Here is a 2958-nt window from a genome sequence, read left to right as displayed (position 1 = left end):
GGTTCCATGGCGGCGCCAGACGTCGCCCCCCCCCCCCCCTTCTCCAATGCTGAAGGGCATTCCGGCCAGGCATGACATTATAAATAGGGTGAATGTAACTGTGGCATTCTGAGGCAAATACTGTTGATTGTCATTTTGGTTACATTATTGTATAGACTAGAATTTCTCAACCAGGGTTCCATGGAACACAAGGGTTCCTCCAGAGGTTGCTAGGGGTTCCTTGAGCAGAGAGCAACGGCAGATTGATTTCCTGCCTTGCAGTGCCTGCTTAGCTTCAGAACTCTTCAGATCAACCTAAGGAGCATTTTACCCGCTGATGACTAATGTTAGAGAGCATTCTTCCTACTGCCCACCAATGGAAAGGGTTTTCTTCTGCCACTGATCAGAAATTAAATGATGTACTTCTCCCAAAGACCACCAATCCAAGGGTGCCCATCTCCACTGCTGACCAATGGGAAGTAAGCCCTTTTCTTAATGACCAGATAATGTCCTTCTGTCAATGACCACCAATACATTATTTGCCTTTCTCCACTGACCACTAATATAAGGGGGCTCTTTTCCACAGGCTACCAATGTAAGCGAGCATTACTCTATTGACTACCAATGTAAAGAAATTAAATGATGTACTTCTCTCAATGACCACCAATCCAAGGGTGGCCTTCTTCACTGTCCACCAATGTGAAGGGGGCCCTTCTGTCACTGAATAGAAATGAAAAGATGTACTTCTCCCAATGACCATCAATTCTTGCTTTGCCTTTCTCCACTGCCCACTAATGTAAGCAGGCTCTTTTCTACTGGCTACCAATGTATTAAAGAAAAGAAACAAGATGGGGCTTCAATGGTGCCAAAAGACAGTTAAAAAAAAATATGGATACAAATATTATTTAAAAGCCCCATCATGTTTCTTTTCTTTCAATTATGACTTGCCCAGGGGGGTGGTGCCTAAACACTCAGACCTTTGCCATTAATTAATTGTATGATAAATGGCTACCAATGTAAGCGACCATCACTCTATTGACTACCAATGTAAAGTGGCTCTTAAATATTCACTGTCTGCCAAAAAAAGATCAACTCATCATGTTAAATACGCTACATTGTTTATTTCATCATTATATACTTTCAACTTCCCTATCATGCTTCTCTACCATGAACTGCAGGTATGCGTTTTTGCCGGGAGGGGGAAAAAGAGGGGTTCCTTAAGGCTTGCTTTTTTCAAACATGCTCAATGCATATGGAGCGCAGAAACAAAAAGACAAAGAAATTCAATGGAATTAAAGTGTATCCGTGGAATAACTCCCGGAATGTTGATACATAACCATCCGCAAATCCCCGTCTTCCGGCTATTCCGCTGGGCCTATAGACAGCTTTCTATGGCACCGATCAAATGCTGTAACACAACACAATTAGTCAAGACAGAGTTTTAATGAGGCCGTCAGAAGACATCAGACCAATAATGGGATCTGGAACCCGCGTTGTATTCCAAAGAATATTGTTAATTGGAATAATTCTGTTAGGATGTTGGCCTCGCCGGTATAATACGATAATCTATACATTCAGCCCGGTATACACAGCTTCTGGTTGAATAAATCTCTCTGGCAGCTCTAATAAATTATTCCTCCTTTAATAATAAACCTGCTGCGATGTTCATTATATTAAGAGAATGGATTGTAGGATTTACGTGTCCTGCGGAAAAATCCTCTAGAATTTGTTAAAGGGCATTCGGAGGTGGATTTTCAATGAGCACACACTTTGCTGTTCCATGTTGTAATTGCTACGTACAGGCTGGCAATTGCTCCCTCTAGTGGCCATTGTTTATATGCTATAACAGGGGACAACCTCAGCACTCTGGGTTTTTTGGAACTGCAATCCCCATGAGGCATTGCAAGACTCTGGCAGACACAGGCATGAATCCCGGAGACAGAGGCATGATGGGATTTGTGCGAGGTGACTGGTCTTGTCTCTGCCCCCTCCTGTAATAAAGACCGCTCACTGCTGCTCTCTCTCCTTGTGCAGGGTGACTGGTCTGGTCTCCGCCCTCCTCCAGTAATAAAGTCCGCTCACTTCTGCTCTCTCTCTTTGTGCAGGGTGACTGGTCTGGTCTCCGCCCCTCCTGTAATAAAGACCACTCACTGCTGCTCTCTCTCTCTCCTTGTGCAAGAGTGACTGGTCTTGTCGTCTCCGCCCCCCCTCTAATAAAGACCTTTCACTCCTGCTCTCCTTGTGCAGGGTGACTGATCTGGTCTCCGCCCCCTCCTGTAATAAAGACCGCTCACTGCCACTCTCTCCCCTTGTGCGGGGTGACTGGTCTGGTCTCCGCCCCCTTCTGTAATAAAGACCGGTCACTGGTGCTCTCTCTCCTTGTGCAGGGTTTTTGTGATGGGAGTTCAGCTTTAAATCGCCTTGCAATGTCCATTTATCATAAGAAGTACAGTATAAGAAGAACATGTTATGTGAGATAATAGATTCCTTCTACATACACAGATGATCCGGCATCCTTCATATACATGGACACAGGCGATGACCTACTTATAGAGTATGCTATACATTTCCTCATTATGTCCTCCCCGGTAATGTTATTCCCGAGTCCATCAGCCGCGGCGTTCTAATTAATATCATTCAATAGATGTATCTGATAATAAGGGGAGGGAGTTCAGAGCGGCATGCACAGACGACGTCCGTGTACAGAGCGGCTGCACTTGGTAATAGCTCATTAAAAGCCTATCGGGGGGAAAATGAGCAGGAATATGAGCGTTCGGGTGGCGGATCTGTTATGCTGCTCCTTCTCGGAATGGTGATTTCATTTATAATAAAGCGTCGCTGTCTGCCGCTACGTAACTGCGAACCCAGAGACACAAATCTCATAGAAACATCTTAAAGCCTTTTTTTATTTTTTAAGCCTGCAGCCACAATAAAAAAATGACTGACGATCCCACCATGAAGGGTCCTTGTTCAGGAGGG

This window comes from Nanorana parkeri, unplaced genomic scaffold, assembly GCF_000935625.1.
Source record: "Nanorana parkeri isolate BGI_ZX_2015 unplaced genomic scaffold, ASM93562v1 scaffold347, whole genome shotgun sequence".
NCBI classification, from domain to species: domain Eukaryota; kingdom Metazoa; phylum Chordata; class Amphibia; order Anura; family Dicroglossidae; genus Nanorana; species Nanorana parkeri.
The sequence above is the reverse complement of the archived record's forward strand: the minus strand, read 5'-3'. Positions refer to the sequence as shown.